The sequence below is a fragment of the Oncorhynchus masou genome, chromosome 24, assembly GCF_036934945.1.
Source record: "Oncorhynchus masou masou isolate Uvic2021 chromosome 24, UVic_Omas_1.1, whole genome shotgun sequence".
In the NCBI taxonomy this organism is placed as follows: domain Eukaryota; kingdom Metazoa; phylum Chordata; class Actinopteri; order Salmoniformes; family Salmonidae; genus Oncorhynchus; species Oncorhynchus masou.
In genome coordinates, this window is record NC_088235.1 from 40,650,299 (window position 1) to 40,670,572 (window position 20,274).

General features: G+C 40.8%; 1 long non-coding RNA gene across 1 annotated transcript; it reads left to right on the forward strand.

Annotated features, from left to right (window-relative positions):
• Positions 1-1,471: 1,471 nt before the first annotated feature.
• On the forward strand, positions 1,472-18,859 carry LOC135512176 (uncharacterized). The gene is made up of 2 exons (XR_010451381.1): positions 1,472-2,285; positions 16,950-18,859. It is a non-coding gene; the product is annotated as an uncharacterized LOC135512176 (long non-coding RNA).
• Positions 18,860-20,274: the final 1,415 nt, after the last annotated feature.

The window sequence follows — 20,274 nt, forward strand, 5'->3', positions numbered from 1 at the left end:
AATCATGAAGTGGAACGACATTTATTGGATATTTCAAACTTTTTTAACAAATCAAAAACTGAAAAATTGGGCGTGCAAAAGTATTCAGGCCCTTTACTTTCAGTGCAGCAAACTCTCTCCAGATGTTCAGTGAGGATCTCTGAATGATCCAATGTTGACCTAAATGACTAATGATGATAAATACAACCCACCTGTGTGTAATCAAGTCTCCGTATAAATGCACCTGCACTGTGATAGTCTCAGAGGTCCGTTAAAAGCGCAGAGAGCATCATGAAGAACAAGGAACACACCAGGCAGGTCCGAGATACTGTTGTGAAGAAGTTTAAAGCCGGATTTGGATACAAAAAGATTCCCCAAGCTTTAAACATCCCAAGGAGCACTGTGCAAGCGATAATATTGAAATGGAAGGAGTATCAGACCACTGCAAATCTACCAAGACCTGGCCGTCCCTCTAAACTTTCAGCTCATACAAGGAGAAGACTGATCAGAGATGCAGCCAAGAGGCTCATGATCACTCTGGATGAACTGCAGAGATCTACAGCTGAGGTGGGAGACTCTGTCCATAGGACAACAATCAGTCGTATATTGCACAAATCTGGCCTTTGTGGAAGAGTGGCAAGAAGAAAGCCATTTCTTAAAGATATCCAAAAAAAGTGTCATTTAAAGTTTGCCACAAGCCACCTGGGAGACACACCAAACATGTGGAAGAAGGTGCTCTGGTCAGATGAAACCAAAATGGAACATTTTGGCAACAATGCAAAACGTTATGTTTGGCGTAAAAGCAACACAGCTCATCACCCTGAACACACCATCCCCACTGTCAAACATGGTGGTGGCAGCATCATGGTTTGGGCCTGCTTTTCTTCAGCAGGGACAGGGAAGATGGTTAAAATTGATGTGAAGATGGATGGAGCCAAATACAGGACCTTTCTGGAAGAAAACCTGATGGAGTCTGCAAAAGACCTGAGACTGGGACGGAGATTTGTCTTCCAACAAGACAATGATCCAAAACATAAAGCAAAATCTACAATGGAATGGTTCAAAAATAAACATATCCAGGTGTTAGAATGGCCAAGTCAAAGTCCAGACCTGAATGCAATTGAGAATCTGTGGAAAGAACTGAAAAATGCTGTTCACAAATGCTCTCCATCCAACCTCACTGAGCTCGAGCTGTTTTGCAAGGAGGAATGGGAAAAAATGTCAGTCTCTCGATGTGCAAAACTGATAGAGACATACCCCAAGCGACTTACAGCTGTATTCACAGCAAAAGGTGGCGCTACAAAGTATTAACTTAAGGGGGCTGAATAATTTTGCACGCCCAATTTTTCAGTTTTTGATTTGTTAAAAAAGTTTGAAATATCCAATAAATGTCGTTCCACTTCATGATTGTGTCCCACTTGTTGTTGATTCTTCACAAAAAATACAGTTTTATATCTTTATGTTTGAAGCCTGAAATGTGGCAAAAGGTCGCATAGTTCAAGGGGGCCGAATACTTACGCAAGGCACTGTAATACATTTTTCGTTGCAAAACATTTTTTTATGTTTTCCTTTGCTTGCCCCAATGAACACGGACCAGATGTTTTGTAATGTTGAGTAAGCTGGGTTCTGTTTCTGCTTCAGTCAACTTGTCATTGTCTTACTGTTGTTGGCAATGCAACAGTGTAGCATGGTGTTAAATAAAGAAACAGTCAGGTACTCTGGCTTGTGTTCCTTAGGCACCAAACAGAAGAAAACAGACAAACAGGGAGGGACTACCCTAGAAACACTTGTTTTCATTTTCCGATGCAAACTATTTTGCTCTCATGAATACGACCCAGGCTGAAATCATTTCTTCCTTGTATGAGGTAGTCTACAACAGGGATCTCCAAAGAGTTAACACGACTCACGTCTGCTGCAATGAGAAAAAGAGGATCTTGGAACTTAACTTAATACTGTTTATGTATTTAGAGTATCCTATTTATGTATTTGCATAATCCTATTTAGTATTTATCAGTCAGAGTTATGTATTTAATTTTCACCAAGATTATTATTATTGAAGTGAGCCTTGAAAGTTTGAACAGTAACTGAAAAAAAAAATAATGTTATTTCTTCAAAGATTGATTTATTGTGGCAGGCTGTGTGTGTACATGTTTTTGTGTGTGTGCTGGTCTTTGTGTGTGTGTGTATATGTGTGTGTCCTAGCTATGCTTGGTCCATGGGAATAGCCTCAGCCTTCAGTTGTTTAGCAACAGAGTCCATGTTGTCCCTCAGTCCCAGTAAACACTATGGACACCAGTTCATCTGAGGTAAGAGCTGAGATGTCTCTCTTTTTATTTCCCTCTATTTATCTCCTTCTTAATCTCTCTTTTTTTCTCTTTATCTGTTTCGCTCTCGCAACTTCTCACTTTCTTTCCCTCGTTTTTTTGCCTCTGTTTCTCTCCCTCTCAACATCCCTTTATTTTCAAAATGTCTCTCCTTCTCTTTCCTTTTCTCTATGTCTCTCTTCCTCTAACTCTTTTTCTCCATTCCCTCTTTCTCTCTCTCTCAAACCTCCGTCTGTGTCTTTTTCTTCCCCTCAAATGTTCTCCTTATCCCCTCTCTCTTTCTTTCTCCCTCTCCATATCTCACATTTCTCCCTTGTCAAATGAAAGTAAATGCTTTTCCCTTTACTACTCCCAACCTTTACTTGTATAAATCTAATGATAAAAACAACGGTGGTCATTGACTTGCCGTTGTCCTGTTTCCTGTTTCCGTGACCTTGTACCTACAGTAACTACTTGCTTTCATTTGTTGATTTTTATCTTGTAGCTGTCTTTCCAAGAGTTCAACTAGGGTAACTGCTCAGCACTCAGCTGCTCATCTTTTATGTGGACTTTGTAAGATGGTGCTGACAGGTAGATAGATAGTGTTGGATCAGGCTTTGGGACAGGACAGGATATCAGGACCATTACCTTGCGTGGGAGAGCCCTGAACTGACTTGTTACACACACATACCAGCTGGTAAGTGTCTTCACTGACATTTGTTTTCAATCAGATCACCATAGTTCCTGTGCCCAAGAACGTCAAGGTAACCTGTCTAAATGACTGTTGCCCGTAGCACTCACTCATCTGTAGCCATGAAATGCTTTAAAAGGCTGGTCATGGCTCACATCAACACCATCATCCCAGACACCCTGGACCCACTCCAATTCACATAACGCCCCAACAGATCCACAGATGATGCAATGTCTATTGCACTGCACACTGCCCTCACTCATCTGGACAAGAGGATCACCTATGTGAGAATGCTGTTCATTGACTACAGCTCAACGTTCAACCACATAGTGACCTTCAAACTCATCAGTAAGCTCAGGACCCTGTGACTGATCACCTCCCTCTGCAACTGGATCCTAGGTAGGAAACAATATTTCCGCCATGCTGACCCTCAACACGGGGGCCCTTCCCTGTTCACCCACAACTAAATGGCCGTGCACGAATCCAACACCCTCATTAAGTTTGCTGATGACACGACGGTGGTAGGCCTGATCACCGATGGCAATGAGACTACCTATAGGGAGGAGGTCAGTAACCTGGTAGTGTGGTGCCAGGACAACAACCTCTCCCTCAACATCAGCAAGACAACGGAGCTGATTGTGGACTATAAAAAACGGTGGGCCGAGCATGCCCCAATCCATATCGAGGGGCTGTAGTGGAGCAGGTCGAGAGCTTCAGGTTCATCGGTGTCCACATCACTAAGGAATTAACATGGTCCACACAAACCAACACAGTCGTGAAGAAGGTACGACAACGTGTCTTCCCCCTGAGGAGGCTGAAAAGATTTGTTATGGGCCCTCAGATCCTCAAAGTTCTACAGCTGCACCATTGAGAGCATCTTGACTGGCTGCATCATGGCAACTGCTTGGCATCTGACTGCAAGAGGCTGCAGAGGGTACTGCGTACAGCCTAGTGCTTCATTGGGGCTGAGCTCCCTGTCATCCAGGACCTCTATACCAGGCGGTGTCAGAGGAAGGCCCTACAATTTGTCAAAGACTCCACCTGGATGGCAGGGAGCTTGGCAAGCAGTATTGATGCACCATGTCTGGACCAACAGGGCTACTCCCAAGCCATAAGACTGCTAAATAGTTAACCAAATATCTACCTAGACTATCTGCATTGACCCTAAGCATGTAACATTTGATTTGATTTGATTTGACACACACCAGTACTAGGACGATCACGGTCAAAGCAGCTCCAATCTGAGACCAAATCACGACAGGAGTCATCCTACAGACGTGACGAGATGTGACATGTCCCCCGTTCCAAAACTATTGGGACAGTGACAAATTATTTGTTGTTTAGGCTATGTACTCCAGCACTTTGGATTTGAAATGATACAATGACGATGAGGTTAAAGTAAAGATTGTCAGCTTTAATATTTGTCCAGATATGGTGAACCGTTTAGAAATTACAGCACTTTTTGTACATAGTCCCCCCAGGGGACCAAAACTACACTATTGGGACAAATTCACTTACACTGTATGTGTATTAAAGTAGTAAAAAGCTAAATATTTGTCCCATATTCACGCAATGACTATAGATTGTGATTCTTCAAATTGGTTTGATATATTTGCTGTTTGTTTTGGTTGGGTTTCAGATTATTTTGTGCCCAATAGAAATGAAAGGTAAATAATGTTTTGTGTTTGAGAATAGGTTTCAGAATAGAATGTATTTCTATACATTTCCACAGTGATTACATTTACATTTAGGTCATTTAGCAGACGCTCTTATCCAGAGCGACTTACAAATTGGTGAATTCACCTTCTGACATCCAGTGGAACAGCCACTTTACAATAGTGCATCTAAATCATTAAGGGGGGGGGGGGTGCTACCATGATTATGGGTAATCTTGACTGAATCATGAATAATGATAAGTCAGAAAGTTACAGACGCACAATTATCGTTCCCCCAAAATATGCCTCTCACCATTACAATAACAGGGGAGGCTAGTATGTTTTGGGGGGTATGATATTTATGCCTCTGTCATTTTCTCACTCATCATTATTCATGATACATTCAGGATTATCTGTAACCATGGTCATATCCATTCATTTCTATTGGGCACAACATAACCTGAAACACAACCAAAACAAACAGCAAATGCATACAACCATTTTCGTTGAGTCACCATCTTGATGTAGTCGTTGGGTGCTATGAATATGGGACCAAATACTAAACGTTTTACTATTTTAATACGCATCCGGTATAAGTGAATTTGTCCCAATACTTTATGTCTTCGAAAATGGGCGGCCTACAGTATGTAAAAAAAGTCCTGTAATTCCTAAACTGTTCACCGTATATGGATTAAAATACCCCAAAATTAAAGTTGACAGCCTGCACTTTAACCTCATAGTCATTGCTACATTTGCTGGAGAACAAAGCCAAAACAACAACAAAATGTGTCAGTGTCCCAATACTTTTGCTCACTGTATTGCGCACGTCACGTTTCTGAGCCAGTGTTTTGGCTGTACATACACATATGTTAATGATAATGCAGAAGATATTTCAAATGTTGCTGTTGACGTATATGCCCCGGTAGTTATTGGGGTCAAATTTGTGTCCACTGATGTGTATTGGGGTGATCTCAAACCACACAATGGGACTTCCAAGCAGGTGGCTGAGTCCAATGACCCCACACATAATGTAGTTTATTTCTCTCTCTCTTTCTCTCTCTCTCTCTCTCTCTCTCTCTCTCTCTCTCTCTCTCTCTCTCTTTCTCTCTCTCTCTCTCTCTCTTTCTCTCTTTCTCTCTCTTTCTCTCTCTCTCAAACTGAATTCTGTCTCACTTTCATCTTATTGTGTAATAACAGCATCACTCAGGTGATAGTCTAAGCCTTCAGAGGGGTGTCAGTTGGTATGTGCAGCACAGATCTGTCAAGGCCAGCTAATATTGAGAGATAAAGATATGAAAGATACAGTAGCTTTTTTAAATCCACTGGCTTAAAGAAACATTGGATGAGTTCAAAGAAACAGTGAATTAGTTCAAAGAAACAGAGGATGAGTTCAAAGAAGATAGAAGAGTAAACTTACAGCACTACACCTGTGGAGAAAAGGTCAGCTTTTATGTTCACAGGCCACTCTCTTTCTTTCTCCTTCCATCTTTCTTGGCCACCTCTCAAACCCTTCTATTTCTCCCTCTCTCTTCCTGTTCTCCCCATCCCTCTTTAAAAGGTCAGTTTTGCTGTTGTGCTTACAGTTTTCTAAGCGCTTGCTGCTTCACAGAGGGGGTTTGTTCCCTGACTAAAAGGTCTCTCTCCGTCTACTTTTCTTCCTCTTTCTCCCTCTGCTCAGCCTCTTTCTTTCTGTCCTGCTCTCCCTTTCTGCCTCTCTTACTCTACCTCCCTCGCGCTCTATGTCTTCCTATTTTTCGAATGAACTGCTTGGCTCTAGTCACCCAGTTCTTTAAATAACTGACCATAACAAATGTTTTCAAAAAGCTCTGTTTCTATTAAAAAGTAATATTTCTATCCCTGAACAGAGTGTACTTTATTAGTATTTGGCTGAGCTCACCTAAACGTCTGTCTAAAGTAATACTGAGACACACACCACATCACTTCAGTGTGTGTGTGCGTGTGTTTGTGTATGTACGTGTGTGTGTGTTTGTGTGAGTGTTTATGTGTGTGTTTGTGTGTGTGTGTTTGTGTGAGTGTTTATGTGTGTGTTTGTGTGTGTGTGTTTGTGCGCTCTGACATGCTGTTTTCTGCTTTACTGACTCATAAACCTGTGTGTTGTTATTCCAGCAAATGAGGGAGATCTCCCTGTGAGCAGCTTGACTCCTGAGCTCAGTATCAGTGCAACAGTCTCCTATCTGCCATCATGTAGTACTATCTATAGTATAGCCTGATCCCACTGGTCCCATACCTGTTTGTGTGGTCTTCTCACCTCAAAAGTCCCAAAAAAGACCATATTATAAGAGTTGACAAGACAAAATGTGTAGGCTAAGAGTCTTCGAACAGACAGTGGTGTTTTAAGGCACCCTTAGACATGTGATAACTCACAAGATGTCACAGTTATAAGAATATAGAACATAAGTAACTGCAAAAATTATAGCTAGCAGCTGAGATGCTGTATGTTCAGCTCAGAGGCTGCACAAGGCTACCGTTCTTCCTCAGATCAAGAGAAAGTAACTAAGTCACAAACACACACACACACACACACACACACACACACACACACACACACACACAGAGACTCCAATCCTAACCAAGTCACAGTACAGTAGTGTTCTATCATGCCAGCTGGCATCTGCTCTTTACAAACCCAGAGAACCTGCCTTTGACAGGACAATACCCTACAGTAACAACCACTGAACCGTCATGACACACTCACTCACGCACACACAACGTCTCACACAACACACGCAGAGAGAGTTTGGCCCCCATGCAGACCTCACAGAACAGGTATGATCTGTTGGAAGCTCAGAACATTAGGAATATTCTTTCTGATTCTCAACATTTGTTTGGAATATTTATCACTCATGGCATTCCAGGCAACCACATTGCTGAGAGAGAATGAGAGAGAGAGGTTGAGTGAAAAAGGTGTTATTTGTGAGAGAAACGGGAGAGAATGATGGAAACTACCAGCTTTCTCAGTCAGTGAATGTTTTGACCACATTTTATTTATTGTCCTTGAGCCTGGTCTTGGAACGTTTTTCCTAAATCCCTATTCCCCTTCCACAGCCTTCTGTGCTGCCCAATGTCTGTTGTCTTTGGCTATGGTTTGTCTAACCTTACTGAGATTGACAGTATTGTTGTTGTGTCTGGGGAATAGCTAACGCTAACCCAGCGGATTTAGGAATGTCGAATAACAACAAAATGTATTGGCATCGGAGCATGGGAATTAGCAGATTACTCTAACCAAGTAGGGCTAGTTTAAACACTTGGAATAAGAATATGACAGAGTTATACTGTGCATCTCAAATGGTACCATAAAGTCCTGTTTTTATAAATATATGCACTGTAGGGAGTTAGGTGCTATTTGAGACACACTTTATGGATCCTGTGATGAATGAGCATATTAAGTCATATAAACAACAGTTGACATCAAAATAAGTCAGTTTGTCTCAGGTGTTGGAACTGGTTCAGGGAACAGAACCGAAAATCGGAAAATAACAAAGAAAAATTGAGGAACAGGACCAGAAGTGAGAACGAAAGTGATCTATAGTGTTCCGGAACACAACCGTTATTTTAAAACCATGTGAACCGGTTAATAATGTTATTTTACATTCCGCTTTTTTTTTTACAGTCCCACAAAAAAAATGCAACAAAGCGCCTATGCAAAGCCCTCACTGTCACTCAGAAACTTCTTTCAGTGTCTGCCTGCCTGCCAGCTCAAAATCTTTGCCCGTGCGTGTCGGCTACCTGCCCATCCCCCTCCCCCGAAGCATGCATAGTCTACTGTAGCTACAGACGTTGCAGGCATGATCCAGAAGTTAGGGAGAGATTTTTTTATTAGAGAACAATGGATTAACTTTTTCAATGCTAGTCAAGGATACCATAGTTATCACGTTTCACATTGTATTTAATAAGCACAAAAAGGTTTTTAAAAATGTATTTTAATTCTGGTGCCGCTCTGCACACACAAGCTTGTTAGCTAGCTAGCTTGATAGCAAGCTCTGGTGTAGCTCTTGAAAACTAGATGGCATTGTGTGTAATGTAATGGAACTGAGAGTCATGATCAAGGGCTAACTCTGGTCCAACTTTAGTTAAGCCAACTCTCTGAAGTTCAAAGACATTCAAAGATCCTTCATAGAAGCCGCTCCTCCATAAGTGTAATTCTGCGGGCCTAATTCAGATAATGCATGTCATAACAACAAGATGCCCAGCGCTTCATGCCCAGCTCTCTCCTCAGCCACAAAATTTCAGTCGCATGTCGCACCCTACACTACACTTTTCTGTCCAATGCATGTATATAACTTGACCGCTCATCCATTGGTGAAGTAATTTGATGTCGAGCTAAATGTACATTTCAGAGGTTAAAAAGGGAACAGAAAAAAATACCTAAATTGTAACTTTTTAGGGGTTCAAACCGGTTCAGAACTTTATTTTCCTGGCCAGAACATTGGAATGGAACGAAAAAAGTTATGGTTCTGTTCAGAACAAAACAATTGACAAATAATATTGGTTCCAACCCCTGGTTCGTCTTTCAAATGTACAAGTTGTGGTAAGTAACCCACTGTGCCAAATCAGATAGTGATCAGACCTGTCAGTGGGTCGAGTGAACATAAGAGGAGCTGGTTTGTTAATGAAAGCTGGGACACACACTGCTGCAGACAGACAGAATGTCTGGCAATGGGCTTACGAGAAGGCCAACTCTGTGTGTGTGAGTGTGTTTCTCTCTCTCGCTAGCTTATTCTCACTCTCTCTCTCTGCCTCTCTCTCCCTCTGTGTCTCCCTCTCTCAGTGTGTGGCCCTGTGTGTTTGTTATTGGATGTAGAATAGAGACAAGTCTTCAAAGCTCTCCTCCACATCAACCCATATTCCCAGCTCAGTCAAGGATATCTTGGATATACAGTGGGGTCCGAAATTATTTTCGCTCTTGATAAAGATGAGCAAACATTTCTTTTTAAAATAAAGAATTCAAATACTGAGCTAAATTGTATGGCAATTTTTATTTTTATTATATTATTTTATACTACAAAAAAAATAATGTTTTTTTACGTACAATTTAGCTCAGTATTTGAATTATTTATTTAATACAGTCGTTTCTGCTATTCTTCATCAAGTGTGCCAATAATTTCAGACCCCACTGTGCATCAGTTTAAATACAGTATACTGTTAATAGAAGTTATTTAGTTCACATAGGGAAGAGGTGTTCTTCCATGAGGTTTAGGACTTCTGGAAATAGGAATTTTGGGAAAGTTGCCCTAGTTCTAGTTGAGAGACCATCTAAAAAGTTTGAAAGATATACCACTCAAAAAATATATCACTAAAGCTTTGAGTACCACACAAAATAAGAAAAATCACATTTCTACGCTTAGGCTACAGTTAGACATTGATTTAGAATTTGTTAACACTGAAATGTATATCAGGGCCTATATTCATAAAGCGTCTCAGAGTAGGAGTGCTAATCTAGGATTCCTTAATAGTCTCAACTATGACCCCAACAACCACACTGGGGCGGCAGGGTAGTCTAGTGGTTAGAGCGTTAGACTAGTTACCAGAAGGTTGCAAGTTCAAACCCTCGAGCTGACAAGGTACCAATCTGTCGTTCTGCCCCTGAACAGGCAGTTAACCCACTGTTCCTAGGCCGTCATTGAAAACAAGAATTTGTTCTTAACTGACTTGCCTAGTTAAATAAAGGTAAAATAAAATTAAAAAACTGCCTAAACCCCCTTTGTATTTGGGCAACAAATAACTAAATACATAACAAGAAGATTTAACTGGTTATTTCCATTACAACACCTACTGTTGTTGATGACATATTGAGCTGTGTGGTTGAGTGGCAGAGACTGTCATTCTGCATCAAGTTCATGCCTGTGTCCCAAAGGGTACCCTTCCCTCTACAGTGCGCTGCTTTTGACCATAGGCCCCCGGCCTATAGGGCTCAGGTTAAAAGTACTGCATTATATGAATATTTGGGACTCATACCATAAGTTTCCACCTTAATCCATTTTAAATTCAGGCTGTAACCCAAGAAAATGTGTGTTGTCAGAGTTGCCCAGACAGCCTGCAAGTTGAATGCACCTTATTCATTCATATTTGTGAGAGAGCGGAGGGTCGGCAAAGTTAAGTAATGTCTTCATAGTCATTGGCTCAGATCATAGAGTAGCATCTGCAGTAACCATAATATAACCTTTTCCTGGTCACACACACATGAAAAGAAATACACACACACACAAGTGAAACACATGGGCATGCATACACACATACTGAAATCTGACATACAGTGCCTTCAGAAAGTATTCACATACCTTAACGTTTTCCACATTTTCTTGGGTTACAGCCTGAATTTAAAATTGATTAAACTGAGATTTTGTCTCTGCCCTGCACACAATACCCCATAATATCAAAGTGGAATGATGTTTCTAGAAATGTTTACAAATTAATAAAAAATGAAAAGCTGAAATGTCTTAAGTCAATAAGTATTCAACCCCTTTCTAATGACAAGCATAAAATAAGTTCAAGAGTATACATTTGCTTAATAAGTTGCATGGACTCTGTGTGCATTAATAGTGTTTACCGTAATTTATTTTTATACCTCATCTCTGTTCCCCACACATACAATTATCTGTAAGGTCCCTCAGTTGAGCAGTGGACTTCAAACACAGATTCCTCTACAAAGACCAGAGAGAAGAAGGGTACCTATTGGTAGATGGGTAAAAAAAGCAGACATTGAATATCCCTTTGAGCATGGTGAAGGTATTATAAACCTTTCACACGTACCATCACACAGGTGTGATCGTTCTACAGTGGTCCCTGAAGCATACGATCACACCCGTGTGATTAGAACGCTTATTTAGAAGGCTTATTTAGAACGGACAGTTTCGAAAGATGCAACAATCAGCATTTGAGCTAGCCACACTTTTTTCAGAAACTATTTACACAAACACAGTCCTTACAAAGTTATGTCCAGAATGTAAGCAGTTTATTTTTGGTTGCAATGTTCAGACATTCACAGAAGTATCTATAGCATAAGACAATCATCCAAACCGGAAAAAATGTAAGCTACATTTGTCCTAGCCAACTGAGGAAAGATTGACGCAACACAAGCGGTCATTTTTGTGTAACTCTCAGCTGACAAACTACAATATGAATGAGCTAATAGCAATTCATATTTATAATTAATCACATCACGGGTGAGCTCACCATTGATTGAAATAATTGAGTAAAATACTTTCTAGAAATGAAAGTAATCCGACGATTAGTTTCAGCGTCAGTTTCAGCTGCCATGCTTTTTTTCCTCACAGAAACCAAAGATAATAAAAGAAGACAAGATGAGCTTGGTCTGTTTTATAGTATGCATTTTGAAGGGGTGGTCGTCTACCATCGTTCACATCCCGCCATTCAGTTCCTGAAGTTCTCAAAAAAGGAGTGAACCCTTACTCATCTCATTTTGTTATAGCATCTTTGGTCAGACAGACGATTACGTGAAATCCAGAATGCATTGTATGTCAACAAACATGGCTCCACACACAGCTGGAATTAGCTTAGCTCATCATAATCAGAACAACCTTCAAAAGTATTTTACACACATAATATGTGCCCATTATAATCTATGCAAAAATCGGAATGCATGATTTATCACCGTTACTTGAAAACGTGAACGAAACAGTAAATATATAAATAATTACCACACAAAACATTTTCTGATAGTGATTTATTGATACAAATGACGCGTGCCGGCAGTCAATCACATAACCTCTCACTCCCACTCTGAGCCATTCAGTGTTGTTGTTTATGTATGTAGCTAGTGAGCTAAGCTGTAGCATTATCAATGTCTTTCAAAAAAGAGACACCTCACAAACGTGGAAATTCTGGATATTTTTTACAATTCTGACAATGAGTCTGAGTATAAAAGTACGGAATCAGATTCTGACAGTGACAGAGGAGTTATACAAAATAATAAATGTCAACAGTTGGCAGTAAAATGGCATGACAAACGAGACATCCATGTCCTCTCCACTGTCCATACAGCAACCATGTCGGCCACAGGGAAGGTGGCCCACCTGACAGGAGAGAGAAAATTCGAACCAGACTGCGTGCTTGACTAAAACCTCAACATGGGGGCAGTGGATAAGGCAGACATGATAAACAGCTTTGTGGAATGCACTCAGAAAACGACCAAAGTGGTACAAGAAGATATTTTCCCAGGGTAGCTTCAAATTACAACAAGCCAATACTTCTGACACAATTAGCATTGTTTTACAGAGCTAATAGAAGAATGTAGCTAGCTACATAAGCACGATTGAATATAACACCATAAATGTTATGAAATGAGTAACGTTACCTCGCGTGTCCGAGGTTATAAGGAATATACACAAATATATTATGCTCCATACAGGGTGAGCTACAGTAAAAACTGTATAACACAACATACAGAAACTATTATAACATAATAAGGCAATTACTTTGATAGAAACTCAATCTAGATTTGAGCCTGGGTGTCTGTAGCACTGAGACGCTGTGACTTAGACAGCAGCGCCACTTGGGAGTCATAAGGCCAGGGTAGCTTCAAAATACATGCTTCGGGTACCACCCCCAGATCAATGGGCAGACGGAACGCTTGAACCAAGAAATAGGGAAGTACCACCACCAACAATGTTCTGCCTCTCCACACGACTGGAGTCAATATATGGCCTGGGCCGAATATGCTCAGAACTCACTCATGCACTCATTCCTTCACCTTACCAACCCCACATGTTTCCCTGGGAGACGGAGCCTGGTACTTGGTCAGCTGTCTACGACTGGTTTTGGCGTAGTGATTGGGTATGGGAGACCACTCACCGGCATCTGCAGGAAGCCTCTAATACCCAGAAACGCTTTGCCGACAGACGCCGTTAGACATTGGAGGGGAACCTGTTTACGCCATACGGGCCATCCTTGATTCCAAACGACTGAGAGGTCACATTCACTACCTAGTGGACTGGAAGGTTATGGGCTTGACGACCGGTCCTGGGTCCCCGACCAAGCCATCCTCGATCCAGAGAGGATTCAGGCATTTCACCATAACCGTCCGGATCGTCCCGCTCCCTAACCACAGGGTCGACCCCCAAACAGACCCACTGGACATCGGCCTTGACGCAGAACGTCGGGTCAGTCCACGACACTTTACAATAATAGTAACAGCTCTGTTAAATTATCCCATGGAACTTCACAAAGATTCGACATTAGACATGGAATTAAACAAGGATGCCCAATTTCTCCTTTCTTATTTTTATTGGTCACACAAGTTATGGCACTTCATATAAATAAGGATAGTTTTAGGGGTATTCAGATACAAGACAAAGAGATAAAATGTTCACAATTGGCTGACGACACCACCATTTTTTTGAAAGATCATAATGAAGTCAAGAAACCTATTGAGTGTATTAATGCTACACATGTATCAGGTTTATCTCTGAATATTAGGAAATGTGAATTATTTGCGTTGAAAAGATGTGACTTAAACTCAACATGTAATATCCCTGTAAAATATGTGATCACATATCTTGGTATTACAGTTAGCAAAGATCAGAAAGAAAGGGCCAACTTAAATTTCTCTCCTATTGTAGATAATACTAGAAAGAGATTTAACTCCTGTGTACTTTTATCACAATCTGAAGGTCTGTCCAGATTAGTTTATACCTCTCTTGCCTTGGAAGTTCCTCTGTTAGTAACTAAAATGGTTGATAGTAAATTATTTAACTTCATATGGAGGAATAAACCTCATTATTTAAGAAAAGCGGACAAGTACACTGGAATGCAGCCCTAGGACAAGTGAACTGGAATGCAGCCCTAGGACAAGTGAACTGGAATGCAGCCCTAGGACAAGTGAACTGGAATGCAGCCCTAGGACAAGTGAACTGGAATGCAGCCCTAGGACAAGTGAAACTGGAATGCAGCCCTAGGACAAGTGAACTGGAATGCAGCCCTAGGACAAGTGAACTGGAACAAAGTTTTGTTGTTATCTGGTAAATAATTGTATATCTAATAAGGTGAAAGGAGTATCATACAAACTCATTCATAGAATCTACCCTGTAAAGACCTTTATTATACACAGATTTAAAATAGCTATTGATAACAAAGGTGTATTTTGTGATTGTGACCCAGAGACTCTTGACCATTTATTTTGGGACTGCTCTTATGTCAGAAGATTTTGGTGTGAGTTAGAAGATTTTATTTTAATAGAAACAACTATTAATGTTAATTTGAAAGACTGATATTATGTTTTATTTTGAACCAAATGATATGGACCCTGATTTAACTTTCATTGTTCATTTGTTTATCTTTCATGGAAGATTCTTTGACCATAAAAGGAAGTGTTTTTTTTACATTTCTGACCCGGACAAAAATCCCAAGAACTTCCCAATTGTTTGTGCAGTTCAAGTCTGCAGACATTTGCACATCTTCAGTCAGAACAGGATCTGCACACACGTGTTCACATTTTCCATCTGTTGCCCACATCGCAGTCGTTGTTGTTTTCATTAATAATAATAACTTTGGAAATGTGTGCCTTTCTATCAAAGTAAGTGCCTTATTACGTTATAATAGTTTATGTATGTCGTTTCAACTGTAGCTTACTGCATGTATGGAGCATAATATATTTGTGTATTTTCCTTATAACCACGGATACGCGAGGTAATGTTACTCATTTCATAACCTTTATGATGTTATATTCAAACGTGCTTATGTAGCTAGCTACGTTCTTCTATTAGCTCTGTAAAACAATGCTAATTGCATCAGAGAAGTATTAGCTTGTGTTGTATTTTGAAGCGACCCTGGCCTTATGACTCCCAGGTGGTGCAGCGGTCTACGGCACTGCATCTCAGTGCTAGAGGAGTCACTACAGAAACCCTGGTTCGAATCCAGGCTGTGATTGGGAGTCCCATGGGACGGCGCACAATTGGCCTAGCGTCTTCTGAGTTTGGCTGGTGTAGGCAGTCATTGTAAATAATAATTTGTTGTTAAATGACTTGCCTAGTTTAATAATGATTAAATATATATGACCATGATTTGTTTTCAGTTGGCCTATTAGCACAGCTCTGTTCTGCCCTGCCTTGCCCCCTTGTGAAGCTCAACAGTTACTGTTTCTTACTGTTAGAACTCAAACTTGTGATTTTTGTCGATGCAATATACTACTTTTTATAGCAGTGTTTATTATGTTACTTCTTTGTAGTATTGTTTTATTGCTATATCCTTATATTGTGTTCTAGTGAATAATTCCTCTTTATTCTGTACTTTCAGAAACCACAAACAGTACACTCCTTAGCAGTCTACCTGGATGGAAACATAGCAAGAAAACACACAGGCCAATATGTAATAGCCATCTATTTTTATTGCAGGATTGGTGGAGGTTGGTTCAACAACAACAACAAAAACATGTTTTACTTGAGGGGGAAAAAAAACATATTTTATGTTCAAGGAAAGACTGAACTACAACTGCATTTCTACCCTCACCTCTAAAGAAATAGTATCATGGCAGGTCACCTGTCAAGTCACCTGTCAGGTCAGTCAGTCATTGATTGCCTCAGATGTGCTCAATAGTGCTTGAGCATATGATACTCCCCAAGCATGGTGAAATACATAGAGGTGTATCACAAGCTAAACACATGTATTTTGTCAACTTCCTCTGCTTACTTCTGGTGCCAGACAGGCAGACGTTGCAGTGCCTCCGTGTGCGACTACCTTGAGCAGCAGTTTGGGGGACTTTGAAGGGAAAATGCTATGCAGTGAAGCGTAGGGGATTGTCCGCAGCAGGACAACCCCCAGTGGATGGGCGCCGAGGGGTGTGGTTCTCCTCCAGCAGCTCTCTCATGAGGTTCTCTCTGTACTTTTGGGAGGTCATTACTTTACCTATGAGGGAAGGGAGAGGATGATGATGCAGTGGGTAGGTGGGTGAGATATTGTCACTATAATTGCATATTGGAACTGTATGTGTTTTGTATGTGAACTGTATGTCCAATTACAAAAAAAAACCTTGTTTAGTAATCATCTCACCTGTTAGTTGGCAGTAACCTATGTGGCCATTGAAGGCAGCAGTGTCGATCAGATGGAAAAATATTTTCCGAGTGCATTCCACAAAGCTGTTCATCATACCCGCCTTATCCACTGCCCCCATTTTGAGGGTGTCAACCACACAGACTGGTTTTATAAAAAAATTAAAACCTTTATTTAATCAGGAAAATTCCATTGAGACCCAGAGACTCTTTCTCAAGGGAGACCTGGCAAAGAAGGCCGCAACAATCAATACATTACATAATTACATTTACATTACATTTTTCTCTCTCCCGTCAGGTGCTCCACCTTCCCTGTGGCCGACATGGTTGCTGTATGGACAGTGGAGAGGACATGGACGTCTCGTTTGTCATGCCACATTACTGCCAGCTGTTGACCGTTCTCCTTGAACTCCACCTCCCCTCTCTGCATCTTCCTGCATCCAAATGCCGGCATCCACTTCCTGTTCGACCTGACTGCGCAACAGGCCACTGTGCTGTTGGAGAGCAGATGCTGGAAGAGTGTGGGACTGCTGTACCAATTGTCCACATACAAAGTGTGTGACATCGCAGCAGAACTAGGAAGCGGTCTTGGGAAAAGAGGGTGGCAAAGAAGGGAGATGCAAAAATAGGATCTGTGCTCCAGTATTCTCCTAGGGAGTTATGCTTTACTATCATGAGAACGACTGTCACCAAGAAGGTATACATTTTCACTAATTGTAGTTATCACCCATTTAGCAAGTTCCCCCCCCCCCCGATCGGTCTCTACTCTGTCTACCACCAGCTCCTCTGTCAGAAACATCTTGAAGCACTTTGCCTCAGATGGAAATGGCAAGGGGCGTTGCACTCCAGACTGGGACTCATTAAAGCAGACAGCAGGGCCAGGAGGGGTGAAATGGCTGTCAGACTTCCAGCTACCACATAACTCCTGTACTTCATCCACTGTCTGTCTGCCTCCATCACCACCAGCATCTTCAAAGGGAACTGGGACTTCATCAGTGGACAAGGGATCCTCAGATTCAGGGTTCTCAATGGCTACAAGGTTGGGGGGGCATCTTGTCACTGTCACTGTCAGAATCTGCTTCCTGACTTTCATACTCAAACTTATTGTCAGAAATTGAAAAAAATATCCAGAATTTATGAGTTGTCTCCTTTTGAAAGACATTGCTAATGTTACAGCTTAGCTTACTAGCTACCTACATAAACAACAGTGAAAGATTACGTGATTGACTGCCGGCACGCGCCACTTGTATCGATAAATCACTATCAGAAAATGTTTTGTGTGGTAATTATTTATATATTTACTGTTTTATTCACATGTTTTCAAGTGCCAGTCACAAATCATGCATTCCAATTAATGTATAGATTGTAATGGGCACATATTATGTGTGTGAGTAAGGGTTCACTCATTTTTTTGAGAACTTACGGAAGTGAATGGTGGGATGTGAATGATGGTAGATGCATACTTCAACATGCATACTATAAACAGACCAAACTCATCTTGTCATCTCTCATTATCTTTGGTTTCTGTGAGAGAAAACAAGCATGGCAGCGCGTGGAAACTACCCATCGTAGGATTACTTTCAAATACTAGAGAGTGTTTTACTCAATTATTTCGATCAATTATGAGCTCACCCATGATGTGATTAATTATAAATAGTAATTGCTATTAGCTAATTCATATTGTAGTTTCTGTCAACCGAGAGTTACACAAATATAACCGTTTGTGTTACGTCAATCTTTTCCTCAATTAGCGCAAGGACAAATGAACCCAACATTTACCGGTTTGGATGAGTGTTATGCTGTAGATACTACTGTGTATGTCTGAACAGTGCATCCAAAAATAAACTGCTCACATTCTGGACATAACTTTGTATGGCCTGTGTTTACGCTAAATGTTTCTGAAAAAACAGTTTGGCCAGCTCAAATGCATTTTGTTGCATCAATCGATACTGGCCATTCTAAATAAGTGTTCTCAATAAGCGTTCTAATCACACCGGTTTGATCGTATGCTACAGGGACCACTGTAGAATGATCACACCCATGTGTTGGTACGTGTGAAAAGGTTAAATCTCCATCTTGTGTAACACGTGTTGGTCCGTTAGGGACCTGTTACCATTTTATAAGTTCTAACCAATAACCTAGACTGTTTGTGTATGTGTATCTTATATTATATAATTTATCTTGATAGTAAATAAATAATCAACTCAATTGGTGTGGTCGGAATTATTTAGTGAGACCTGGGTTTGACAAATTTCGAATTATGCAATGTTCAGAATGAGACTGATCAGGAAATGTATTAATTAGTGACTGCTATGAAATCGATATTCTGATATCCTTTGAGTTAATTTGGGAAACAGTAACTCATTAAGCAAACTTTTCCCATGGTGCCCCAGGTTACTGAGTTAATGGTTTCCTGATTAATTTGATCACGTAATTATGAACATAGTTAATTATTCGATGAATAGCAGTCGTCACATTAATGATACCAACGTCATGACACAGGTCCGCCGTAGGCAGACCTGGCTCTCAAGAGGAGACAGGCTATGTGCACACTGCCCACAAAATGAGGTGGAAACTGAGCTGCACTTCCTAACCTATCAAATGTATGACCATATTAGAAACACATATTTCACTCAGATTACACAGATCCACAAAGAATTCGAAAACAAACCCAATTTTGATAAACTCCCGTATCTACTGGGTGAAATACGACAGTGTGCCATCACAGCAGCAATATTTGTGAGCTGTTGCCACAAGAAAAGGGCAACCAGTGAAAAACAAACACCATTGTAAATACAACACATATTTATGATTATTTATTTTCCATTTTGTACTTTAACTATTTGCACATCGTTACAACACTGTATATAAACACAATTTGACATTTGAAATGTCTTTATTCTTTTGGAACTTCTGTGAGTGTAAGGTTTACTGTTAATTTTTATTGTTTATTTCAATTTTGTTTATTATTTACTTCACTTGCTTTGGCAATGTTAACATATGTTTCCCATGCCAATAAAGCCCTTGAATTGAATTGAGAGAGAGAGGGAGAGAGGAGGAGGAGGGAGAGATAGAGTGGCACCTGGATAAACAGGGGAGTCAATAACGTGAGCCCTGTGTTCCAGTTCATTTGGCCCAAGCGGAGAGGAGGGTAAACCAGCTTGCTCTCTTACCAGTCTCTCTCTTCTTTCATTCCTCCCCTTCTCTTCCCCAAAGCTCTTCAAAAGTCTAGCGCAGCCTTAGGAATCTAATGTTGCATTCAAACATAACAAAAACACACGCTGCACACCATCCAGGCAGATCGCTCAAGAGTGACTTCAAAATTGGACGTCTTTCGATGTCTTGAGGACGTCGGGAAATCCCTTCAAAACCAGCCATTGGGGCAACAGGGAGCAGTATTACCATCAAATTTGCTCAAGTATTGTGGACGGGGGACGTGGATGGGCGTGATCCAATGACCCTGGATCAGGTTGTGTGCTTGATCCAAGTTTATTTTATTTTTGTTTTAATGCTATCCCAAACTTTAACACTTATCTTAACCATTCGGAATGAGTGCCTAAACGTTATGTTTTAACCCCATCCGAAACGCTCATGCACACATGCCCAAGTGACTGCAAACACAC